The sequence below is a fragment of the Pogona vitticeps genome, chromosome 4 (genome assembly GCF_051106095.1).
Source record: "Pogona vitticeps strain Pit_001003342236 chromosome 4, PviZW2.1, whole genome shotgun sequence".
NCBI classification, from domain to species: domain Eukaryota; kingdom Metazoa; phylum Chordata; class Lepidosauria; order Squamata; family Agamidae; genus Pogona; species Pogona vitticeps.
Window position 1 is genome coordinate 45,809,985 of NC_135786.1, and position 27,268 is coordinate 45,837,252.

General features: G+C 40.2%; 1 protein-coding gene and 1 long non-coding RNA gene across 3 annotated transcripts in view; one reads left to right on the plus strand and one right to left on the minus strand.

Annotated features, from left to right (window-relative positions):
• PLXNA2 (plexin A2) overlaps positions 1–27,268 on the plus strand; it is a 520,505-nt gene that overhangs the window by 144,201 nt on the left and 349,036 nt on the right. The gene's annotated exons all lie outside the window — the stretch shown is intronic.
• On the minus strand, positions 1,902–27,229 carry LOC140706569 (uncharacterized). The gene is made up of 3 exons (XR_012086271.2): positions 27,117–27,229; positions 24,291–24,359; positions 1,902–20,700 (listed from the first exon to the last, which is right to left on the minus strand). It is a non-coding gene; the product is annotated as an uncharacterized LOC140706569 (long non-coding RNA).

The window sequence follows — 27,268 nt, forward strand, 5'->3', positions numbered from 1 at the left end:
CCAGAAATCCTAGCCAACACACCTGACCTGGTAAAGGGTTCTGGGAGTTTTAATCCAAGAACATCTGAGGACCAAAGGTTGGAACCCACTGCTTTAAGTGATTGTGCTGTGTTAGCCCACAATTTTAAACAGTGCATCCATTTGTGTTTACTGCTGGTTTGATTTTCCAGAGTGTGGATAGATAGGGAACAGTATGGACCAAAGTCTTGTTTGAATATTTTCTTAAGGACTTCAGGGGGTGGGGGGTGGAGGAGGCACATCAGTCCAAGGACAGAATTGGTTTGATACCTGTAATACTCCTCATAGAAAATCTTGAGTACAGTTCTGAGAAGCAGGAAGGAACTAAGAATCTCTAGCAGAAAATTATCAGCACCTAATCGTAGGATTTCCTGGTGCTCAGTTATGGCAGGGAAAATTACATAAAGCCAATAGAAGTTTATTTATGTGCTTTTAAAAAGCTGTAGTATATTGCCTTCTACTCTCCACAGATAATTCTTTTCTAAAATATTTTTGCAGTTTAGGGGTAAAAATCCACATGGATCTTTGCTATGACACTGGGCAAGTTACTTTTTTCCTATTCAGACCATCACCTGAGTTCCTGCTAGTCTCTGATTGATTAGGAATACTTTGCTGTGGCTGACATACAGCAAATCTATCCAGTTATGCCACTGGGGATATTGTCCAAAGCCTTTCAAGTTCCATTTTGAACTCCAGATTCCATCTTGGAGAGCATAAGGAGGTAATTCCTAGGGTAATATTATTTCACATTATTGGGTTGTATCCAAATGTAGTAAATTACAGTACATCCATTGAAATCACTTTGATCATAATTCCAGTATGTGTACTCTAGGAAAGCCTAAATTTGGGCTAACATGTCTGTAAAGTAATTTCAGTGAGGACTGCACAACACTTTGGAGTGCCACGTATTCCTATTTTTCAGCAAACCCAATTCAAATAATCACATTTACGGTCTTAAATGTCATGGGACCCAGATATTTAAAGAAGTGTCTCTTCCTATATTATGTTACCTATGCATTCATACCTTCAGTGTCTTCATTATGCTGCCCATGCATTAAGAACCAACATTGGGATAAATATGCTATGTCTACAAAAGAGACAGTCTCTGATGATGCTCCGACTTCCTTGCAAAGATATTCTGACTTTTCTGAATACCCTTGCAAGGAAGGTATGAATGGATTGGCTTTGTGTTTTGTTGTTGTTGACAAATTAAAGTATTCCTCTCTTTTCAGGAATGTGAAAAGTTTTGAAAATAAAAATTCTTTTGAAATGGTGGATGTGATCACATACAGTCATGGCCCAAAATACTGGCACTCTTCCAATTCTGTCAGAAAATGCAACCCTTCTCTCAGAAAATGCCAGTGCATTTTTTGGGTTTCTGTGTGGGATTGTATCAGATTTGACTTTTCTTCTGTTTTTTGTAGTGTTCCAATGGAAACCAAAGAAATGAACATCTGAGTACCAAAACATTTGCAATTGCAATAATTTTCTGAGAGAAGGGTTGCATTTTCTGACAGAATTGCAAGGGTGCCAATATTTTTGGCCATGATTGTAGACATATTGTTGACATTTTGGACCACTTGTGGTGCACTCCAGTGCAAGCTATTTCCTGGAATCATACAGTGTTTATGAAATAGTACTCCGGCCTGACTCTGATGCCTGCCCAAGCTGGACCTAGTTTGTGAGTATGGCTACAGCTTTTGGTGACTGGGCTGAAATAATTCCCCAATGGTTAGAAGAGTCACTTTGAGGGAGATTGCTCTCAGCAAAGCTACCGTTTCTGGTGTGATTAGACACACACCTTTCTTGCCATCTAATCACACCCTGATTGTGTGAGTGTTTTGTTTGCTGGCTGAAGGGAAGCTTTGCCAATCAATTTGTAATTTGTTTTATTTTGTTTTCTTTTAAAAGTTTGAGATTTCTTGTGGCTCAAGGCCCATTTATATAATGTTTTACAATGTGTATACACAGACCTACGTACGTGCACATTTATAGTTCTTGTTCTTAATAACGTAGGGATTCTCTGAAATACAGTACATTACTTATTGCTATGCCAGCAAATAAAATTCTTCTCATTTAGGTTTACTGTAGGAGGAGAGATGTCCAAACAGGGGGAAAAACCCCTATTTGGCTCAGCATTGCATTGTGGTAATAGCCACCCAAAATGCTGTGGAGAAGCCCCAAACCCCATCTCTGGGGAATATAAGGAACAAATTAATTGTGGTTTTGGGCCCTATGATGTGTTTTAGCTCACCAGGCATTTTTCAAAAGAAAAAAAATGGAAAGAAACTGAGGTTTAATACAGTTACATGTATTGTTCAGGAGTGGCCCTCTAAAGTCTGGAAGCAACTGTCTATGGCCCTGGATCTCTGAAGGTTGCCCATCTCTCTTCTTGTCTTGAGGTCTTTCTTTTTCATGTCAGAAGCACCACAGTATAATTAATAATAATACCAGATAATTTTTTTCCAAGCAACATGCAGCATCAAAAGCATTTGGAGCAGCTAACATCAAGTCTTCCATGGTATGATGGAGGGCATATAGTATTGTGACATAGGTATGGGGTTGCATGTTCTTCTCCATACTCACAAAGGGCTGTGTTGGTGCAAAAACTCTGTTTTCTTTTATTCCCTTTGATTCTGCCAGCTCCCATTTATAGCCAATTGCATGACTTTCAAATAACTGACAGTGGTTCTCTGAGTAACTAGGAGGTAAAATTTCCATGGATTCCATCCATTTTAAGAGGTGTGTAGTTCTTTATTTCCACATTGTAGTCCTGGCACTTTCTGCAGTTCCTTCAAGATTCATAGATGTTCTTGAGAGAAAAACAATTTTCCTTGATTTTAATTTGGGAGGGATGGAATTGTAGCCAAAAAGTGAATATGCATTTGATTAGATGCTTTGAGGCTTTCACTATTAGCTGTTACCTCTCACTATATGTCACTGTGTGCAATATGTGGCAGGTAATTGATTGTATCAGTATGGATTGGCTTCAGACATCCAGTAATGATTCTACAGCTTTCACTGAGTGCTATGTCTACCTGTTCCATTGGCTGAACTATACCACACCAGTTGGTGTATTCACCTGCAGAGTAGCATAGGTCCATAGTTGTAATTCTTATTATTTGTAGTTGCAGTATATGGCCAACGCTACCTGTAGCTGTGGATAACCTTGTGCAATGTACATTTGCAAAAACCTGTTTTAAAGCCATCTAAATTAATGCCCATGACAATATTTATAGTTTAATGACATACTTGCTGAAATTAGTCACTTAGTATAGTAAGATGCAACTAGAGTAGCCCACTGAATTAATGGAAGAGTTAGTGAAATGGTTTTCTGTTGGCTATATTCATGGCAATAAACTGCAGATGTGAAGCAATCCCAGAACACTGCTTCCTGTTTTGCCATTCTCATGTGGCTGGGAGTCTGTCCACACTGGCACAGAGTTATGGTATATGGAACCCTTATGGCACTCATTGGCATGAAAAAAAGTCATCCAGTTATGTTTCTACTTAGAATGATCCATCCTTCCCCTTTAAGAGCTTTCCCACACCAAACTGGCTCAGGGCTAGGGCATGCAGTGTTTTGGGGACAATTCATTGGCATGCAAAATAGCTTTGTCTAGCCTTCCTGGATGGATACGTTCACCAAAATGATACTTGGGGCAGCATTAATTAAGGAAACAACCCTGTGATGTATTATGTGGGCTGTGGCATTGAAAGGGAGGGTGGAGAAACCCCCTCCCCTATTTTCATCTTATTTTACTTTAAATATTTCCTTTACTAATGCAGTGAAATTTTAAAGCTATCCCAGGTTGATTCATTGCCATTTTAATGTGCCACTTACTTTTTAAAGAAACAAACCAAACAAGGAAAGTCACCTCAGCCCCCTGAATCAGGTCCAAGAGAAAAGGAGGGGAAGGAGGCTATGTTAACTACATGAGCTCCACCCACACAAGGCAGAGCAGCCCCAGTAGAATCCCAGCAGAAGGAAAAGGCTGGGGCAAAAAGGAGGGTTACCTCCCTTCTGCCTCTGCTAGCTTCACTCCAGTGTTCTTCCCTCATTCTACAGCTGTCCTCTGCTGCTGCCTCTTTATTTGTGAGTCAACCAGGTAAACCTTGCTTTGTATAGATCTGGAGCACAGGAGAAGAGGACCTGTAGCATGATCTCCAGGGTTGACAGAAGAATTGCTGAAGTGAGAGTTAAAATAAATCACACTTAAGATACGAACCCTTTAAATGCAGACTGGACTGCACCAAATTTCCCAGTGTGGACAGGGCCTTGGAGGACTGAACCATAGAAATTTTGCTGCTGTTTGCCTTCCCAGTTGTTTCCCAGCCATGATGAAGCCTGAGGCAGATGGAGTGCACCCTTTTCAGATAATGAAGCATTTTTCTTCCTGGCTCTTGTGGAGGCACAGTAGTAAGAAGAATTACAGCCCACAAACATTCCGTCTAATTTAAAACTGTGTAAATTATTATTTTAAAAATAGCAATGAGTTATTTTAGGAGCTGAGTGCATGTTAATTTAACCAGGATGGACAGCTTTGCCTCCCTTGCCTTGTGGCTTTTGTATTATATTGGATTATTTTTCATATCAATTGATGCTCCTGTTCTCACTGCCCCATCACCCACATCTGCACAACTATTCTTTCATCTTATGAATGCAGATACAGACTGTCAGCACAGTTGCACTTCTGCTGACTTATTTTCTTTCTCTACAGAATCTCATAACCACCTCCTGTACATGTGCAATATACAGGCCATAACTGTTGCTCCTTTTCTGCTGACTTGGAAGGAAGGTGCTGCTGTTTAGCCAATGCAATGATGACTAAAATTCGTTTACTACTCCTAAGGGAGAAAATATGCCACATATGAAGTAGGAGAGTATGTCTTGAAGCAAACCTAACACAAGGCATCTTATCGAATTAAATCTGTTGCAGAGCTCAGAATTCTGCAACATCAGTAGAATAATGTACAAAACTTTCATAACATTTAAATCTTAATATGGGTGATTGTTTGATTCTGCAATACTGTAGTGATCTCATCTAAGTTTATATTCCTAAAATTATTCTCCAATAACAACAAGGAATGCTGTCTGTCATTTTATTTCAATATACTTGTAAATATGCTGGGCTTTTTTCTTTTTTATTGGAAGGTATTCAGATTCCTTTGGTTTTGACTGTAACACCCATAACTATCAATCAGCATGGTCAAAGGTTAAGGTACAGTGATGCTGTTAATACACTTGTATCAGCTCTCTCAGTCTTTTTCATCAAGAAATTACATGCTGCCACCTATAAACCTATACACATCTATAGACCCATCTATAGCCCACCTAGTATTATAGCAAATCTTACTCAGCAAGATTACTCGTAGGACTGGTCCATACTCCTTATGGTTGGGAATAAAGTGGCATTGAAGTATTTTGGCTGGAAATTATTATTAGACCGATTTTCCTGCCAGTTTGTGTTAAGTGAACATGCAGCTATTCAAGTCCTATTCTCTATTATATTTCAGTCTGTGTGGGAATGTAGTTTAGTGCATTGGAGAGCAGCAAGCCCTTGTTTTGATTTTTTCGTTGTTATGCATCCAGGGTTTCTGCTGAGGACTCTCCAAAATAAGTGGATTAAGGTGAGGTGAGAAGAGAAGGAGCTGTGTGCTAAACAAGGTAATTTAGGACTGACTGCACTGACTGGAGAAGGCCTTTCTTGGGTTACCTGTGGGATTGCATCCTTGCTGTCATTTCATTGAACACAGCTTGCAAAAGTTAGGGGATTTTTACACTGCAGTACCCAGAATTCCTGAACTATTCTGTTGATGGGCCATGTTGGTGGAAGCACTCTGGAAACTGTAACTTAAAAAGTAGCTTTTACGGTTTCTGGGACTGAGTGGCAGTGGCTCTCCAAAGTTTCATATGTTTGTGGGTTTTCCCCCCATTCTTACCTAAAGAAACCAAGGATTGAGCCCTGGATCTTCTACATAAGCAGCATGCACTTCGGCACAGAAAAAGATTCTACCTAGAGGCCAAAACATCATGATTATCACCACTGCTAACATGCAACTGTGACAAGTAGAGTAGTACAGATGTTTTGTTCTGTTAGGAGATGTACATTGCATACTGTTTGTGAATGGGTGATAGAAACATTGTGCATATAGATATAAGAATTTATTTCATTTTTTTTAATCAAGAGTTTGAGCATTTCAGAGTTGTGTGCACAGGTGTATTGGAACCTGACTGAAAGGCTGGGATGGAGCCTTTGTAGAATGATTGGTAGAGACATTTTAGAGACAGGAATATATCTGAGAAGCGCTGGTGTTCAAGAACTAAACTGCTGTTTTTCTAGAATAATATGAAAGGTGTACATTCCTCCCTCACCCCAGAAGGTGGACCTGGGATTTTGCTTTCCAGACTTTCATGTTTAAAAAAAGAGAGGGATTGTGGGAGAAAAGTAAGCTTTGAAAGCATATTTAAAATGCTGTTGGGAGATTCATAGGTTCACGTCCTAATTAACACAAGCAAATACAGAAATGGTGCTAAGCAAAGGATACATGTGTTAGCATTTAATTATATAACAAAACTCAAGTCTATTATGGCTGCTCATGGGAACAAAGAGAGCAGACAACGTGAGATGGATTGGAGTTATTATTATTTTTTTAATCCTGTAATGAATTAATTTTAAAATGTGCTATTGCCTGACTCCATCAGAGGCATTTGAAATGTTAGGTACTGTGTAGAGCTGGGTAGAGATGGACACGAACTGAACCATGAACCAGAAAAACTGACAAACTGGGCTGGTTTGCAGTTTGGTTCATGACCTGATTCGGGGATCCTGTTTTGCCAAAGCAAAACTGAGCACTAAACATTTTCCTCCTTGACACTTCGTTTGCTTTGGACCACCTTCCCACTTCCTGCTGCCCCAGTCACCTGGGCTACCTGCTCCTGCTACCACACCACCCCCTCCTCCCCAGGTGTCCAGGTGCCATACTTCAAGGCAGTTGCCTGGGTGCCATGCTCCAAGGGAAGCTGGGGTGCTGCTTCTGAGTATGCACCCATCTCCCCGCTTATCATCCTGATCACCTGGGAAGTGGGGGGCATCCTCTGAGGCAGTGACTAACTTCCCTGCAAGAAGCCTGGTCACTGCCTCAGAGCATGGCACCTGGGCACCCGATGAGGTGGTAGTGGTACAAGAGAAACTGTAGTCGCCCCTACCGAGCACAAACTAAAAACTAAATCATAAACCAAAGTAGTTTTCTGTTTGGTTTTGTGGTGGGTTGTGGTTCATAACTAAACACAAACCATACCAAACCAGTTTTCCAGGTTCATGCCTATCTCTAGAGCTGAGTTATTGTCAGGTTATGCGATTGCGGGTATCTTCCATGTTTTCTGTTTCCTGTCTAGCAAATAAGGTTTTGCTAGCTACTTACAGAATGAGTATCTATGCTTCTTTAAGGGGAAAAATGAGCCATTTTAATAAACAGATTAAATAAGACTCTTTTTTAGTCAAGGCAGACTATGTTGAATTCTAACATGCATCCAAGTTTGAAATTTGTCCCAGAGCTTAGAAAAGTAACACACTGAGATTTTAACACTCAAAATCCTCTACCCAGAGTGGCAGTCCAGAGGAGTTCTGGTTTCCAAGTTCTACTTGGATTCCACAATAGGATTTGTCATAGCATTCAAAGTACTAGGGTCTACATAGATTGGGTAGCTCAGTGAGCTATCTAGCTTATGCAGCTAGAGGTTGAGAGTTCAGTTCCAACTGTGTATCCCAGAAGAACCAGCCCATGTGCCATCTCCAGAAGAAGGGAAGGGTAAACCACTCTACCGAGATAATCTTGAAAAGAACTTCCATAGGTCGGAATTGACAAGACAGCACACAATTATTACTAGTTCCCAGGCCAGACTTGTAAACAACACTTTCTAAGAAATCTCATGATTGAAACTGTGTTACTTATACATAAGTAGAAGTGAAGATCCGTGCCACACTTGTTCTTCCAGGTGAGAACAAAGAACTATTAAATTATTCTCCTCACTGCCCTAAGATTGCAAGGCAGTGTATGTGTTCCTGTCAAGTGAAGGAGAGTTGGTGTATGTGTGATCATTAAGCAAAATTGTTTAAAATGATGATGACTGCTGCTCTTTTGCACAGATTTGAAGACTAGTAATGTTAGAAGAATGTTTTCACTTCTTTTGTTTGTTTGTTTGTTTGTTTGTTTGTTGCAACCTGATGGTCATTCTGTGCTAGTTTTACATATGTGTGCTTTGCTTCTCACAGGAGAAGGATGCTAATTTTGCCCAAAGAGTTTACGCAAATTGCAAAAATCTCGATCAGAAAAAAAAGGTTCTGTAACTTTCCTGGAAGCAACAAATTCCATGAAGCTTGAAAATTCTTTATTGAGTGTCTCATGTCTCATCAAGTCCAGACAGCCTAATTCAATGAGACTGAAGACTGTAGGAAATATCTTTACTTCCCTGCATCTGAGTTAACATCCAAACCAAGTTTAAGTCTCTCCATAATTGGAGCTTGTCTGGGGTACTGATAACAATGCACACCTATTGGACCTTATTATCATGGAGTGAAGTGATACACTGGAGGACATTTACAAAAGATAAGAATGATGGTTTTTGTTTTGTTCCAAGAAAATCCAGTTTTGTTTTGCTTTTGTAAAATTGTGAATATGGTTAATGTGGCAGGTAAGAAAGGAAACAACTGGTGGGAATGTGTTTTCATGCTCCTGCAAACTGATATGCTTTTTAAGATGTGGATTAGCAGTTAGGCATTTCTAATTGTTATTTGCCTAAAGCAAAATGGCACAAAGACTTCCCTTTAGGGGCATGACCTAGGGAGAGATTATGGTGACATTTCTGAAAGATTGGAATGTTAACATATGAGCATTCATAAATTATGCAGACTGAGGTGAAGTTATTATGCAGATGTGCACATATTTGTGAGGAAGAAGCTAAATATCCCGTTGTGAAATCAGTATTTTGTTACTATAGCTTCCAGGCTACACACTCCTGAAGTACAGAATTGAAATCAAGGAGAAGACAGTCCTTTAGTACTTTTACCTTTAATAGTATGAATCAGGTCAAAGAATATTGTAACCACTGCTTTAACTTTGACCTAGAAGCTTCCAAATCTATACAGATTGGAATCTGTGGAGATACACTAGTTAGTTAATCAATGCATTGCATCTCTCTCCAACCAGGGCATATATTGATCCTTGAAACTGAGGATAACATGTATCACAGCCTGGATTTTGAATAGTTTTAGTTTTTGTCTGCCAGCTGGATTATAGCGATCTATATTGAGATTGTCTCTTGATCACTGTAATGTGACATGGTTGGGGCTGCCCTTGAAGATTCAACCAATGAAAAACGTTGCTGTCAAAGCTTGAATTGGTACAACCAGATGGAATGACATAGCACAGTTTGCCTCTTCTGGTTAAAAAGACCTAGGCATGCAAGCACACAAACACATACAGAGTGGGACGTTCAAGCTTAAATGTCTCCTCCCTGCCCACTAAAACCTAGCAGATTTTTAAAATAGATGGGATGGTGGTAAAAGCTAAAGATGCAAGACTTGAGGAATTTCAATGGGAAGTGGCATGGATTTTGTCAGGCTTAGCTGCTGCAGCTGCCAAAAGAAACACCTAATGCAGTTCTTCAAGCTCTTCTTCCAAAGAGCTTTTGTGGATACCATGAACCAGCAGAAAAACAAGTGGGTCATAGATAAAATCAAGTCTGAAATCTCTTTAGAGGCAAAAATGGCTATATTGAGGTTGTTGTACTTTAAGCATATAAGAAGACAAGATGTGTGAAAAAGAGACCAATGCTAGGAGAAGCTAAAGGCAGCAGAGAAAGAGGAGGACCAGACATGAGACTGATTGACTCCTTAAAGGAGCCATGACTTTAAGTTTGCAAGAGCTGTGCACAGCTGTTAACAATAGAACATTTTGAAGATCACTCATTCATAGATCTGCTGTAGTTGGAAGCAACTTGGCTGCAAATACCAGCAACAAGCTCTGTTTTCAGACAAAGAAGATGCAAACACTTCTGGGAGCAGAATTAAAAAAAAAGACTACTGTGGCTTTTGAAATATTATAGAAATTATCATAGCATAAGTTCATAGAATGCAAAAGAGTCTAAGGGAGACAGCATGTAAAAACCAGAGTTGAATTACCTCCATAGTTTGGGAGAAACTGCCATGAGTAGCATTAGTGATCATTACATTTGTGATTTGGAAGGAATGTTCTCCGGCATCTTGTAGCTTCATTTTTACTTCTTCCCTCTGTGTGTGTGTGGTCTATGTGTAGGTCATTTCAGTTCTTTTGAATTATGGTTGATTCATGCTTCTTTGCTGTATCTGTTCCCTGCTTTTTCAGCATAGCTGAACTGGTTTGTGAATGGTTCTACCCCACCAATATATATTGTGGTTTAGGTCCAAGCACATAGCCCACGGCAACATGTTTTTGCCTGTGTACCTTAAAATAATAAGAAATTTTAGGATATGATGTTAAGATATTCTATCTTGCCCACACATTCCCCAAAGACATCTGTATGGTAAGGGATTCCTATATAGGTACTGTAGTCTGTTGCTTGTTTGTCACACAAGCACAGAATAAAATATTTTGCTAAATAAGACAAAGGATAAGATGGCAACATTCCCTCATGTCCATTCTGGTGGAATGTCAGGACTTGATGCTACAGCTGATTGCAGTAGTAGCCAGTGCTGACTTTCCACCAGTATGAAACATATTATGTGATGCATGCAGCAGGGTCCATTATATGCCCCTCAGCATCTGCCATCTTGATATATCACTCTCATTCTATTTAATGTTGGGGCTGGCATGTACATGACTTGGAGTCTATGATGTATGTTTTTGCCATTGCTGGAGATGTAATATCATGGCATGGTACTAAACCAAGCTGAGCATCTGATCAAGTCTTGTATCTCCCACAACATTCTTATGTCAATAAGCTCTTACAGAAACAAATGGTGCACTAAGCTAAATGCTCTTCTTCTCCTCCCTGGGCAATCAATATCTCTGAAGAACAGCATGCATTCCCTTGCCATTGAGAGATAATTGAAAAAGTCCAAGGTAAATAAGTAACACTTGTTGTGGGATATGGGAAGCTCTTTCCTCAGTGCCATGTCAGAGAAAGTTAGTACCATCTGATCGATCAGTTTTGATCAATGTCTGAGTAACTCTTGGAACCTCCCATTCAAGGGCCAACATGATCTATTACATTGTCCATAGAGCGGGCTCCTTGGTCTCAACAGTTTATTTGTTTTCACAGCATGAGGTGGCAGGTTGCCATTCCAAATTTTGCCTTTGCTATGTTTGTGTGCAAAAAGGTTTTAAATCTGGTTTCTTTTTCTTTTCTTTTTAGTGTGTGCTTTGTTATGCTGCTATATGCCAAATTGCATTTTAATACTTCAATGTATTACAGTTTCTTTTGTTGTATATGTCTTTTAGTCATTTGTGAGCCACCCTAGGCTCATTTTTGACAGAATGGCAGGATAGAAATAAAGTAAAATAATAAGTCAGTCAGTCACTCTGCTGGTAGAGATGTTCTGAAATATGTTGCTGCTTTTCCTCTCCTACCTCAGGTACATCAGCACAGCCATGCTGCCTACAATCACTGAATTATAACATAGGTATACCGAAAGTCATGTATTCCAGGTACTGTAGGGCAAGTTAGGACTAGGGATGGGAACAAATTAAAAACATCACCAAATTAATTCAAACATTGCTAATTTGTCAATTCACATTCAAATGAATCACTGAATTTTTGGTGATTTTTTCATTTGTTGATTATTTTGGCTATGAAATGGCCCCCGGAGCACCTAGAGATACCAAAATGGCAGAAAAGGTTCCTCTGACTTTCCTCTACAATCCCTCCAAGATTGGTGAAGACTGGGTTTTGATGGTCTAAAACCCAATCTTCACCAAACTTGGAGGGACTGCTTTTTAGATTTTAAAGTAAAAAATTAATTGATGAATTATTTTGTCGATTCATCCGAAAAAAATCATAAATGTGTCATTTGTCAACCTTCACAAGTCAAAATGAATCACAATTTTTCTGATTTGTGCCCATCTCTAGTTGGGATATTTGATCAGGACTAGTCTGATAAAGTTAAGGTTTGGATTAGATATAAGCAAGGGCAAACCAGGAATATGGCAAGTTCTTTGAGTAGTTGCTCATTGCTGCCCCAGATCTACCAAAGGCTATATCTTCTCAATTCACAACTTCAGATTTTGCCATTGGGCCACCATCTACTCCCCTGCTTTTAATCTTAAAAGAAGGTGTTTATGGAACTTCGTTTGTTTTGGAACCATCCAGAAGCAGTATTCATCTTGAAATTGAGATTAATGTAGCCTTCTGAACAATGCAAAAATAAACCCTCTGAATTTAATAACATATTACACAAAACACCCTACTGAAATTTGGAAGACCTACTTGTAAATGTTATGCACCTATTCTGTCTGAAATTTGGTAAGTGTCATTGCCTTGAGACTATATATTATGCTTCCAAATGTCATCAAATTCTACAAAAAAGGAAAAGATGTTATGGTTGATTTTCTTATTACAGTAAAAGCAGTGAGGAAGCATGCAAAACTTCAGGAAATTAATGGGCTTCTACCTGAAGCCATACAGTGAGTTCTGAAGGATTCTTTTCTGTTTGCAGCCACAGTTTGAAGAAATTCTGGCATCTCTGAAACTGGCTGCAACTGATCTGCAAACTAGAATTGGGTATATTTTAAAAAGAAAACAAGCTTCCAGGATATGGAGAGATCTTATTTTTCACATGAATAAATAAAACCTAAAGTGAAATCAAATGTAGAGCTTGGAAAACATATTTATATTCATGACAACTGCCAATTTCATTGTTCCTCAGCAAGTAGAACCAGTCCAGAAAAGTAACATCCAAATTCTGGTCGAAAGTTGGCATGTAAAATTTGTCAGTCCTGTAGGTTCAGAGATACACAACGAAGTAAATGGCAAGCATTTAAACTTACCTAAACTCAGTTCCATGTCTTGAGTTGGGGGATGCAGCAACAGCAGCAGCAATTGATATAAAGAAAGTATCTAGCCTGCTGCAGTACAATGAAGATTAAGTGTAGAGACTTGGCTTAGATCAATTGTAATAGCTTTGACCCTGCCATGTGTAAAACATCTAGGACAGATGTGGAGTGACAGGTTAGGGGTCACTGCTCAGGGGCATCAAGGAAGCAGGAGAGATAATAAGCAGGCCCTCTTTCTTCCAGGTGAATGCCTTGCAGGATCAGCCACAAAACCAAATTTACCAAGGCAGAAGGCCCCACGGCTGAGTTCAATGGGGCATGCAGGCTACTTGTGTCATCTCTGGTGAAAGGAAGGCTATGTTTCAGAAGGAAAAGAAATATAGATAACTGGAAGGCAATTTGTTTCTGCTCTGGGGTCTTCAGTTATACCCAGAAATCTTGCTTTGCCTTTCCTGAGTTTGCTTTATGTGAGTTAGACTAAAGGTCGGAAATCTATCTTATAACAATAAACAAGTGAAAAAGCCTCTTGTGATATTGTAGGGTGGGACAGCAAGGATTCGGAGGAATAAGCCTTTTTCACACCTTTGCAACCCTTGCAGTCAAGGTTCCTGCAACAAGCAAGGCCATGAGTCTTAGCATTTTTGTTCCACTCCTGCCAGGCAATCCACACACATGACTGTTGATGCCATTTATCTCAGAGGCTTGCAGTGGTGCCTCACAAGATGAATTTAATTCGTTCCACGGTTAATGTTATCTTGCAAAAAACATTGTCTTGCGAAACATGTTTTCCCGTAAGAATGCATTAAAATCTAATTAATGTGTTCCTATGGGCAAAAAAAGTCAGAACAAAGTCAAATGTGGTTTACAAAGGGGTTATTAAGTGCTCTTTAAAGCCATATGTATTGTGCAGATGATTTTTAAAAAATCAATAAAAAACCTAACTTTTTAAACATCATAGAAAAACATTTAAAAATCAGCAAACATGAGGCAGGAACAAAAAACAGAAAACATTCTTCTTGCAAAGCATAGCCATAGGAACATTTGTCTTGTGAGTCATCAACACCCCCCCATTGCAAAAACCATTTGTCTTGCAAGTTTTTTGTCCTGCGAGGCATTTGTTTCGCAAGGCACCACTGTATCTCCTGAGTCCTGCTCTCTGACAGGAAAAAAGCATGCTGCTTGTATACCGCCCCCCCCATAGCGCTTCAAGCACTCTCTGGGCGATTTACAATTTAATTATGCAGGCTACACATTGCCCCCCCAGCGAGCTGGGTACTCATTTTACCGACCTTGGAAGGATAGAAGGCTGAGTAAACCTTGAGCTGGCTACCTGGGATTTGAACCCCAGGTCGTGAGCACAGTTTTAGCTGCAGTACAGCGGTTTAACCACTGCACCACGAGGAAAGGCCTGGTCTGCCTGTGATCTAAGTGAACCAAGTGAGCTGTCTCTGGACGACTATGCTTGTTGCTCTTCTACATCTGGGCCAGAGGCCCAGTTTATCAAGCCTCAGATAGAACTGGCCTCCAGCAGGAAAATGCTGGTCTGTCGAGTTCCAGATGGGTCTGCCCTCCACTGCCTCAGAAAGACTTTCTACTCCCCCACTGACTTGATGAAAATCTGCACATCCCTGAGAGGTCTGATCTACATTTCTCCTCCGGAAGTAGAATAGGGCACCAGGCTACTCAAGTCTAGTTAAGTCTGGTTTTGAACAGGGAGCTGGGCAAGGGTTGCATCCTCCCAATTTGGCACCCTGGGGCAATGACGCAGCTGGTCTACTCTAGTAACAGTCCTGGTTAAAGCATCCGAAAAATCCCAGGACTAGCAATGGTATTTTCATCTGTAGAAAAGCTTACAGCATGCCATGTCTGTGTCCTGATATCCATCATCAATTTCTTTTATTTCATTGAACCTGAGATTCGAAACAAGGCACTTGCCACTTCAAAACCTCAAGCCCAGTGCCTGTGTCCTCTCCAAGGCAAGTAGCTGCCTTAAATTGAGTCATGGGGAAAGGTCACAGTTTACCAGCAACATATAGCACAGTACAGTTTGAAAGCTTGTAAAATGCAGTTTCTTCACCATTTGTGCACCACTCAGGAAAAAGAAATCTAACTTACCACTACAAAGGATGTGTATTAAACGAAATGTTCTGCAAAGATCTCTTTTTGGCACATTAAAGTGCTTCATTATCGTCTTAGAACTGCAGAGCTAAAAAGGACCCTAAGGATCATGTACCCATGTGTGTATGTGTACAGTATTTTACATTTTAGAGCACCCAGTGTTTTTCTTTCTGCGTGAAATGGCACTTTGAAGCTCCTTCTCACTGCCTTATCTAGGCAGCTTCTTTGCTTAAGCAGCTGGCCCTGGAAGGAGACTACATTATGGACTATCCTATTTTTGGTCTTTTTCAGTCCATGAAGCCTTTTGCAGGATGGGAAGTGCTATGTCAATATAACTCAGACTTGTATTAACAATAAATGGTAGAGTATATGCTGTGCATATAGACTCATAAAAATAAAGTAGTTACACTCCATAAGGAAGAGGAATAACTGACTAGATATGACTGTAAGGTGTCTCCTTACATACTCATCTCACTAAGAAATATATTGATGGTTGGCTGCTGCCTGGTTAAAAACCGTCTTCCCCAAGTAAAGCTCTGCCAGCGATATCATCAGGAGAAAGGCTCCCTGCGGGGGATATTTTGACAGAAAGTGTGATAAAGTATAATGCTGTGGATATCTCCCCCATTTGCTATTTATGAGGGATCCTGCTACCTAGAGGGATTAATTCTATATCGTGTTACAGCACAATATAGATTTCTCGGCTTTGGCTTGCTTTCTCTGCATGTGTAATAAGCTAACCTTCTTAAGCGTTCCACATTAAATGGCAAGGCAAGGACTGTTATGTGGTAAGCTATTAGGGTCTTTCCCTCCTCTCTTCTGCCCCCAAACCACCAACTTGCAAGCATTTCAGCATGGAAAGAGGAAACACCAGACAGGTTTTTTGTTTTGTTTTGAAATAGTACAATTGCATATTTATAGTTCAGCATGTAAGCACAATGTCCCCCCCTCCCCAGCACAAATGTATTATAACATCTTTTCCTGTGTGGATTCTGGCCTTGTGCCTTTACTGTGAGCATCCCCAGGCAGAAATGGGATCAGGAGATGCCCTGTACCACCCAGATTTTCCAGGGTTCTTGCTTGGATGAAGAACCTAAATGTGAGCAGGAGCCACTACTGCTCAGACTCTGCCATTAACATACAAAGAAAGCAGTGGTGGTGCTCACTAATCCCAACCATTGAATCAAAGAAATTAGATTTAGTAAAGACTGGATAGTATTGATATGATACACAGCTGCAGGACTGACTTATCATCACAGAGAGAGTGGCAACTACCTCAGATAGCAGATGTTGAGAGGCAGTGATGACAACTCTCTGAACATTTTGTTCTGTCAGAGGAGACAGCCATGTGCTGTGCATGTCCTGTCTTCTCTTCTACACATAAGCTAGCCTGCTGCCCTTGAGTAGGATGAAGGCTAGTATTCCACTGGAATATAAGTAGCTTCCCCTTCAGTCCATTTTTTCTGTATGGAATGGCAAGGGGAACCATTTTGTCCTTTGCCTGAGATACAGTTTTGTAGGGATTGGGTAGACATTTTTAATGATTTCCTCTTTCTTCCCCAATATGGCTCTCTAACGCAGCTCCTCAAATGTGGTTCCCATCATTAAGTTTCCAATATCAGATTTATATTAAGCCAGTGACTCTAAAATATCTTTTACTGGAATGTGCTTTATACAGTGTGATTTCCCATTTTTTTTACCCCTCTTGAGTCATAATATAGTTCTATATAAGAATTAAAAAGTGAGTATACTCGCTGCAAAAAGAAAAGAACTTTCTGGTCCTGCCAAGGGTAGTCATATGTTGAATTTTATAGAGGACATTCCTCCATTTTAAAGGGTCCCAGAAATTCTCATTTGAAAGGCTGACAGAGAATGCTCCTCCTTTTGAAGGTGTTCTGCAGTCGGGTTTAGCTCCTTCTTAACCCTGATTTAAAGATAAAGCATATTGCGGGAGATCAGTAACCAATGATTTGCATAAAAGTGCATATATTAAGCACACGTTTTGTGTCATCAAGTTGCTTTCAACTTAATAAGGACCTTCAAATGTTTTTGAGATATGTTAGATGTTCAAAAAGTGATTTACCATTTCCACGCTTCCCATACATTTCCATGGCTGAGCAGAGATTTGAATCCAGGTTTCCCAAATCCTAATCCAACCTTCTTATCTACTACACCATACCAGCTCCCGTGTACTATGTACAGATACAAAATAAAGATAAATTTTACAACTGAAAACAATTACAATACATTTTGCTCAGGTGTGAACAGTGGACTGCATGATTCCTGAGTGTGCTGTTTAGATCACTGGTTCTTAACCTTGGGTTACTCAGGTGTTTTTGGACTGCAACTCCCAGAAGCCTTCACCACCAGCTGTGCTGGCTGGGGTTTCTGGGAGTTGCAGTTCAAAAACATCTGAGAAACAAAGGTTAAGAACCACTGGTTTAGATGACTACTGTGGATGAACAACTTCAGGTTCTCTGTTGTCCTTTTCTGTGCTGCATGTCTTCCTTTTTCAGTAATGTGTAAATAGCTGGTCTGGACCTGCCCCCTTCTGTCATCACTTCCATCAAGATATTCTTTAGCAAGAAAGCATGCCAGATGGTAGAGAGCTTCATGTATCAAAGGGAGCTCCCCAAATGGATCAGAACCTTGATATTCCATGGTTCTAATTCACATAGAGAAGCCCATATACAGGAGGTTTGTGCCTTCATACACATTATGAGGAACAGTGCTGGTGGAGATAAAGCGTTCCTCCTCTATTCATTTAAACTCCTGAATAGAGCTATTGTCTTCTTGTGATTTTTCATCCACAGAATAATCAAATGGTGTGTCCCGATTCATTCTTTGGAAGCCTTCAGCCTATAAGGTATTGAACTATCAGGATTTTAAAGAAGTGGTTCAAATATGCTCAGTTTTTGTACCTTAGTTGTCTTGAGGCTTATATAATTCTATCCATGTAAGATTATAGCTGGGCAACATATTGAAATTCACAGAAAAGTGAATTTCAATAGGTTTCTCAGCTATAATTTCAAAATATCATTTGTTGTTACGTGCAATCAAGTCATTTCTGACCCCTGGCAACCCTATGAATAAGTAATCTCCAAATGATCAGTAGAATCTTCTTTTGGTTGGTTAATTACTTCCTAATCACTTACATACTTTTACTAGAATCTCAAGGTTCAGAAATGTGAATTTGCATGGTTAATGTTCTTTTTTTTCCCCCCCAGCCTTACCATGTTTAAATCTGGGCAAGAAATATTGGCATAACACCAGTCTAAAACCAATCATTTGCTGAAATTCATTTATTTTTCCAAGGCCTTTTTATTCTTAAAGCTGTGCACAAATGTTCAGTTCTCCTACTTCAGAATGCCTTTCATGCAGCAGGATGTAATTCTCACTCACCAGGGATTCCTCTTAAGGCCTAATTCAGACAGTTACGATGTGGGCCCTCAAAGTCTACTTTCTGCAAGTTTGTATGCCTGGCATTCTGATGTGTGAATATAATTAAGATTTAGGAAAGCAAAGGCAGTCCCATTTGGGGGGTGGGGGAATAAGAGAGTTGATTTCTTTTCCAGCCCAGCTTCCTGGATCTTTTTTGTTGTGTGCTTTTGAAGGTTTAAATACAATACAATTTATAATGTATGGCACAAAATACTTTAGATTCAAATAAATTTACTCACAGATTTGACAGACATAATCACATACGAGGAAGCAATATTGACCAATATATAAGGTTCAACAGGGATACTTAAATCTCAAAGCAGAGGATTCTAAGGACTGGCTTGTAGTTCAGTGATGGAAGACATATGTAAGACCTTATATGCCAGCTTAGTTGAAAGGTCTTAAGATAAAGAGACAAAGGAAAACTTCTTTGTAGGATTTTGTGAGCCTTATTTGTCCACGAACGACTTTGGAACAGCTGCCTGACATATCAACTATGCAACATACATGACTTCTGGAGAAGTCAACTATGTGCACAAAAGCTTATGCCAAATAAAGCTTGTTTCTCTTAAAGGTGCCCCAAGATTCTTTTTCATTTTTGCTGGAACAGATTAACATAGCTACTTCTCTCAAAGTGATCTATATGTTAACTTTCTTAACATTGTAAAGGCTGCCACTATAGTTCATTATGAAATGTAGACTCAGCACACCCATTACTTCAATGGATGGCATCCTTTGTTTGCCAGATGCTTCAGGATACAACTCTCAATCCCCCCTTACCATTTTCTATGCCAGGAGAGGACGATGGGACTTGTAGTTCAAAATATTTAGAGAGACATATTTATTTATTTATTTAAAATATCTTTAACCTGCCTTTCTCTTTAAAAGGACCCAAGGCGACTTACAACAAAAGACAATATTTAAAAGCTAAAAACAGTGAGCATACAAATATTAAAATAGAATTAAACAAGTATTATATTTAAAATGGTCAATAAAATCAATACAAAAATGCATTTTTTTAAAAAACAGAGCACAACAATCCACTCAAATAAACCCTCTCAGGCTGCGAACAACTAAAGAGAAGACTGCCTGAAGAGAAAGATCTTTGCCTGCTTGTGGAAGGACAGCAAAGATGGGGCCAGTCTGACTTCTTGTGGGAGAGAGTTCCAGAGATTGGGAGCAGTGACAAAGACCCTCTCCTATGTTCCCACCAAGCGTGCCTGTGAAGGTGGAGGGACTAAGGGTTTCCCCTCATAATCTTAATTCCTGGACTAGGAATTGGACAGCCAATGCTCCCCATACCTGTTTTACATAGATGTACAATGTCAGTACCCTGATAGCCTCTGATGAGATTTATAAGAAAGAAAATCATAGAAGACATAGAATAATGGAGTTGGAAGGGGCCTTAAAGACCATCAAAGCAGTGTAGAAATCCAAATCAAAATAGCTCTGACAGATTACTGCCTAACTTTCTCTTTAATGCCTCCAGTGTTAGTGAGCTCACTGCCTCCTGAGGTATTATTTATTTTTATTAATTTAGACTTATACCTTGCCCATTTAATGAACAAGGTCATTGGTTCCATTGTTGCACTGCTCTAACAGTTAGGGATTTTTTTCAAACTTTCTCTCCTTCCAACATACTGGCCATGATACACAGGAGCAGAAAGAAAGAAACCGTTCTGAACAGAACTGCATGAATGAAATTGTTCATATTTAGCTATCATTATAATAGACACAACCTGATTTGTTTCACAAAGATAACTAACCACATGGAGAGACAGCACATGGGTCTTCTTCAAGTTCACAGGAGCAACCTGATGGTAAGGCCAGCAACTTCCAGAGTAATATTTGAATTGGACTTAATGACTCCAGTTGATGGAAAGTTCCTTCTGTGGATGCTTCATAATCAGTCACACTCCCTTTTTTGAATAGCAAAGCATTTAATTTTCCCCCCTTTTAATCTTATTTTATTTTATTTTTATCACGGCTGTACTCTTCTCAGAGTTCCCTTGCTTAGTCTGCTTCAGCTGCATTTCCAGGTTGGACTCCGGGTGGAAGGCTACTCGAATTAACTTGCACATTGTGTTTGTTCTGGAAAGATAAGAAGGAAAGGAGTGAGAGCAGAGGGAGGGGGGTGCTGGTGTGGAAGTTATGCATGAATCCATACTGTGAAATTAATACCAAGAGACATGCTCTAGGCTAGCAATATTTCTACAGGATTTATTTTGGAAATGGAATATTTTTACCTCAGGCAATAGACCTGTCTCGCTCACCCCACTGGCTTCCAATCCTAGCGCCGATGAAGCCAATGGATGCATTTTTCTGTCGGCTCTGTGGAACGAGTCTAGCTTGCAATGTGATACTAAGGAGGAATTTTAATTTCATGGTGGGTACGGCAAGAGCATGCATCAGTAGCAGTGGTATAATTTCTTATATAAATAGATGTACCGTATTCATAATAGGGAGAGTGTCATGCTACAGCTTTCAGTTCTTTCATCCCTCTTTACTGTGTGCACATTATCCTTGTTTTCTGTTCATCACAGTAGTCACTAAAATCAAAACTATGTTACTGGCAGAAGGACATGTACAGCAGTGAGCATGTCTTTTGGTTACATGACATAAGAAAGTCTAGGGCCCTTTTGTTGCCTTAATTTCTCTGACAACAATCTTAACAGGATTCTGTTTGGATTGGGAGGTGATATTTTTAACCTACTGCCTCTCACGTGCAGCTGCACAAGGTTTAAACGAGAACAGGGGTAAGATGGCAAAACCCATTAGTGCTGCTAGGATTACAGGGAGGTTGTTAAAGAATTAGCTGCAGCATATATATATATATATATATATTCTAAAGTGTATATATATTCTAAAGCCATGATGCATTCTAAAGTGAATCATCCACTGGTGGAAAGACGATAAACTTGAAGATGTATGAAGCTGAGCTTGCAAAATCCTGTGTGCATGTACCTAAGGGTAAGCCCCAGAAACACCTGTGAATAGACCATGCACAGATGCTCTGGTGTAACAAATCCTGTGGTAAAAACTGAAATAGAGCAAAGGAAAGTTTCCTTTTTTATGCAGTTGGGAAATGCTACTCCCTCGGTCACCACTTCTAGACAAAGCCAGAAAATGTTATATTTTGGGTGCTTCACCACTCCGACTCCCTTGACCATGCTGACTAGGGGATTCTGGGTGTTGTCGTCCAAAAAAACAAAACAAAACCAAGATTTCCAAGCTTTGCTTCTAGGCAAGCAAGCTGTATCTGTTAAGCATTCCCTCTTTCACTTCCTTCTCCCTACCAGGAGCCGTGAGTGAAAGCAAGGGAATCTCTCTGGCTTTCTTCTCCTTCTCTTTTTTGTTTTTTCACCAGAAAAAGAAAGAGCATAAATTGAAGCAAACCCTGTTTCCTTCATTCAGCAAGGTGACGCCAGTCAAGATTGCTCCCTACCCGAGAGGAACGCCACATTTCATGTGACAAGCATAGTTGTTGGATTTTATTTGTTTCCTAATCGCAAGGGCATCACGTGCAGACAAATGTATGTCTTTAAACATTGAATATGCATATCTGAATATTCAAAGGCAGTGTATATGCATTGTCTCTGTTTTGCATGTCTGGTGAGAACACACAAGGGTATGTGCAGCAATTGTATTTCTGGCATACACAGAATCATAGAATAATGGATTTGGAAGGGGGTTATGCGGCCATGGAGTCCATCCTCCCTGCTGAACGCAGGGATCCAAGTTAAAGTAGAGCTGACAGATGGCTGTCCTGCTTTCTTTTGAATGCCTCTGGTGTTGGAGAGCTCACCACCTCCCAAGGTAATTGATTCCACTCTCTTATTGCTCTGTTAGGAAGTTGTTGTTGTTTTCCCCCCTCCACCCGCCGATATGCAGCCAAAATCTGGCTTCTTAGTTTCCAGTCTTCTTTCTGGCACAAATTGTGTATTTCTCACACAAGCATGGCTACTAAAGGCATGTTAATAATGACTGTTCCATTAGGTTCCTCTCTGAGTACAGTAGTCTCAGAAGATTTTGGGGAGGCATGTATTTAAAGCAGGTAGGCAACCTTCAATCATAGAGCTGCATGTAGCTCTCAACCTGATTTCGCTGTCTTCTGCAAGTTCAGACTTTGTGGAGGAGAGAGAGAGAAGCTAAGAAAACAGAATGAAATAAAGCAAAAGGGAGCAGTGTTATCTCCACCCCTCTTTGGCTCAGACTCTATCCACTTTGGGTTTTGGACACACTCATCTTCTGGTAGAGTTAGGATGTATATCATCTATTGGCATACATCCTGGCTCTACTAGATCTCTGATACTACCTGGTAGTCTCCGCTCCAAATACTGACCTGGGCTGCCCTTGCTTAGCTTCCCATATCAGATGAGAGAGGTGTATTTGTGGTGGTGGTACTAAGGTGTGAAGACTGAGAACTAGAGATCATGACTTCTTACACCTGGCTAATCCTAAACTTAAAATCCAAGCAATATTTTTATCTTTGCCATTTCGACGTTTTTGTACAGCTGAAAATTTTAAGAAGTCATGATCCGTGTTTGCAAACCGATAGGTGAACTTCAGCTTTCTCCGTTCTTAAGTAGAAATAAAGTTCATATCTTGAACTACAGTTCCCAGAAGTGCACAGATAGCCTGCCAAGCTCCCCCCAAAATACCCCCACCCCAATAGAGTCCAAGTACTGATCTGAACCTGATTCCCTTCCACTTGTGTTTTGCTGTTTTGTTTTACTTCTTCTCAGCCTCCTTGCACTGGCTTTCTCTGTCTGCCATATTTTTTACCAGTGGAGCAGATTGGCTTGAGGTACCCCCTGTTCTTGTGTAACATTGTAGCTTCTGCGCCAACTTTGGCCAGACATCATCTTGATCATCAAATCCCTTACCTCATTACTATGGGTGTGTACAAAAAGAGAGCAAAGTAGATTATTGTTCTGAGTTAAGTCTCAGCTCTTAAATAACCCTATAAATGGCATGTGTGCTTGCACATACATGCGTATGCGCGCGCGCACACACACACAGACAAACACACACACACACGGTCTTCTTTAAATTTCTTCTATCACCATCCTTGAAATGAGCAATTTTACCTCATGTTCTTGTGTTAAAGTGTTTGTAAACACAGCCACACATTTCAGTATGTCCATCAAAACCAACAGACTTCACACATGAATAAATCTTTGGCTGTGTGGAAGCAGATTTGCTAATTTGTCTATGTGGCTGGAGAAGGTGTGTGCCAAGAAATATCTAGAGACAGAGAGAGAGAAAGACAGACAGACAGACAGATGAATAAATAGTGAAAAAGATAGTTTTTTTGCAGCTCCTACAAAGTGAATATAAGACAGAAAACCTAGGGTTTGAGGGAATTACCAATATAATTAGGAGAATTGGCTAGGATAGTTGGTTTTATAAATGAGGCAGTGAGAAGTATTTGCAACAATGCAAATGACCCCAGTGCCTCTTCTTATCTCCTTGACGGGCCTTGGCAGTGCATTACTTTGAAATCCAGCATTGATGGAGATACCTCTTTGCACTCCCTGCCAACCTGCTTGAAAGATAGTGGAACCCGACAGAGTTGCCAGATGGACCTTGCTTTGTAATCATTAACAACCCTAATGGGTTTGTCAGGGCACGGCATCATCAGACTCTTAATACATACCTGTAATACATTTTCAACTTACCTGGTAGAGAGTGATTGTCATCCTTGGCTGAAAGCATTGTTGGTCTTGATTTCAAAGCTATGCAATCACCTACAACAAGAATACACAATTCTACTAGTAAGACAGTTTATGAATAGGATGTTGTTACATCGTCAGCTATTGGTTGTGATTTATTGTAGGACAAAAATCACTCATGCTGATGTTATTGATTTACAAGGGTTATAGTTAGCAATAAGGATGCTGCTTCTGTGAAAGAAATATACAATTGCAGGCCAAACATGGGTTTGACAAGGGATTAGTTACTTATGCTATGTTAAACAGTGACTTTTTCCTGAGATATTGAGACAGTAAATGCTCCAGACTAATATGATCATTATATCCTTTAAAGGATCCTGTAAATGGGAAATTCTTGTAATCATGTTTTTCTCCTGGGGGAGAAAATTTCCTACTGTAGGAGAATATTAGTTCTGTGACCTTTCCAAGAAGATATGCCCATTTGACTAGTTTAAACTAACAAGCCAATCCTTTAAGGAACCAGTTATAGCCTGTCTTTACAGTGGTATGTAGTTTGTAAATGAGGGTAGGTCTATGTTAAAAGAAAGCTAAAATGCTCACATATGTTATCTCAAATCTCTCTTGATTAAGAGGGGAGGGAAAGTCTCACATGATCCCCATGCAACTGATGGGCTGTGCATTGTTTTAAACCTACATGCTTAATTTCTGGGTGATGAATGCATTTTAGCCTAACTGTTATCCATGTGTGCACACAAGCCATTTAAACTTAATGGCTATGGATTGATACAGCTGGGGAACTCATTAAAGACTTCAGCAGCAAAGCAGACTCATAATTAATAAAATACAGACTTTCATTTGAAATCATTGCCCAGAGTAGCTTGCTAATAGATGCAGAGCCGTCTGCTTGGGTAAGTCAAGCACTCAGCTTCCCACCATTCCTTGGAAAATCCGTACAGTTTCAAGATGGTATTTTTCTCTTGACATTAACCTGAGATGCATCCTACATCCAGCAGTATTCCCATCAGTACTGGTTCACTGATTGAGGTATTTTCTCTAGTGTTTTGTAATGGTTGTAGCAATTTAAAGAAAAAGCAGTAAACCCTTGCTCCTCACACACCTGGGATGAACTCAGAAGAATTCAGGCCACCAGCAGTCCTGCTTTTCGAGAGGAAAAGGTAATCAGGCATGCATTGGAAGAGCAAACACAAGCAACCTTCAGGTCATCTGCACTTGTAGGTAGGATTATTAATTAGTAACATCAAAATCAGGTACGGTGAGTAGGCAAGAAGAATCCCATTTGCAGGAATGATCAGGGCCAAAATTTGAGAGCAAGTGGTGATGTCCACTGGACAGACCCCTGTGATGTCACAGGGGTGGGTAACTATGATGAAAAAGATATGAAGTGAACAAGGTTTGGGTATGGGGGGCAGAACTGCTTCACAGGCAGGTGATTGTGGAAATGGGTGTGAGATTAATCTGGGTAAATAGCCTGAAAATCCAAGTAAACTCCAGCTATTCTGGTAATGTCAGGAGAAAATGTTGGCAAAGGTGCCCATAAGTTGCCAAAATGTGTGTTGTTGTTGCCCCTGTCCGTGCTATAGCTCACATCTTCCACTGTGTCACTGATGGCATTCAAATACATGAGCCTTTTTTCCCAAGCTGTGCTGTTGAAACCTCTGGAAACCTTACTGCCAGAGCATGGGTGGGGTCCGCCTCCCCCAGATGCTGCACTGCTGATGCTAGGGCTTGTGCAGTAAGAAGGCTTTTAAATTGCAGTGGTGACAATCACCTCTTTGCTTTGCTTCAAACAGCATAAAGCGCCCAAATGCATTCTTTCTCTGGTTTTCTCCAAATATCCTTCTCCTTAGCTTTCTGGGTGTCTTAATGTTAGATGGGCACAACACAGAGAAAAATACCTTCATGATGAGCTCATGAGCCTTGGCACCCAGCCTTTAAAACCACCTCACAGAGAGAAATAAAACAGTTTTTGCCATTCAGCCTGAGATTTGTCTCTCCACTTGGAGAACTGAAGAAGTGTAGCAATTCCTTAAGACATCTGACAGTGTCCTAAGACTTGGAAACCCCAAGTTAAAGCTGCCGCTTATCCTTGATTGAACTACACTCCCTGAGTCTCAGTGGACCTGAGATGTTGAACTCGAGATATTATTTGGTCCAAATCTTGTAGGTAATATCGGAATTCACTTCTATTTCTACATTATGGCCTTAGGTTACAGAAATGACAAGCAAGTATGGATCAAAACCTGATCATTTCAGACAGTAAGGCTGCAAATTATTTCTGATGTTCCAACAAATACAATAAAAATAAGAATTTCCCCTTTTCCCCTATCCTATCTACTGCAAAGCTGCTTTTTCAATAGAATTCATGTGATTAACACTCATAATGGTTTGCATGTGGTATGGCATAGTTGAAGATTTGATACTCTACGTTTTCTCTAGATTCAGAACTGCACAACACTGGATCTCACAATATAATTTGCCAAGAAGCTATTTGTAGGTGTGAGTCCTGCTGGCCTTGGCCAGCTCAATGGGGTGTGTATGTTTCTATTCCATCCATTGATCCTAGATAACAACACAGCAAATTGAACCAAAATGGGGTGTATTTTAACAGGGTGGGAGTTTAGAACTGAACAGTCCTTAATTAAGCCCAGACTAGTTTTCAGCACTGCCTGGGTACTTGTGGCAAGTTTCTATGAGTCCAGCTCCTTCTCCCTCCCAGCTAACTTCACTGGGAGGGGTTCTAGTGCTGTTCTCCTTAAAAGGAAAACTACTGCTGAACTAGGGAGGTACAACAAGGATTGATAATATACTCACACTAGGGGCAGTGAAGATGGTTCCTCAGTTCATTCCCCTGTTGTCCCACTTGCTCCAGAGTCTGATGTACTTTTTGCCACTGCTGTGCCAGTGTCTCTGTTAAGTAGTGGTTGAACCTGGCTTTTTGCAGAGTTTTCACATGTGTGGAAGTT